The sequence below is a fragment of the Pterocles gutturalis genome, unplaced genomic scaffold (assembly GCF_000699245.1).
Source record: "Pterocles gutturalis isolate BGI_N339 unplaced genomic scaffold, ASM69924v1 scaffold34022, whole genome shotgun sequence".
NCBI classification, from domain to species: domain Eukaryota; kingdom Metazoa; phylum Chordata; class Aves; order Pterocliformes; family Pteroclidae; genus Pterocles; species Pterocles gutturalis.
The window spans coordinates 1-205 of NW_010108900.1; positions in this window are offsets into that span (position 1 = coordinate 1).

Genomic DNA, 205 nt, shown 5'->3' on the forward strand with positions numbered 1-205 from the left:
ACCGGAGCCCGGCACGGCGAGACAACCCGATCCTCGCGAACCGGTTTGGTGGCAAAGATCGGAACTGCAGGAGCTCCTGCGTGGTGAGAGATGAACAGTCCAGAAGTGATGTTTGGAAGGCAGGAGCACAGCTCTCTGCCACCGGGGCGAAGGGACAGGCGGTCCGGGTCCGCGGTGAGGAAGAAAAGCAGCGCGGGGGGGGCCG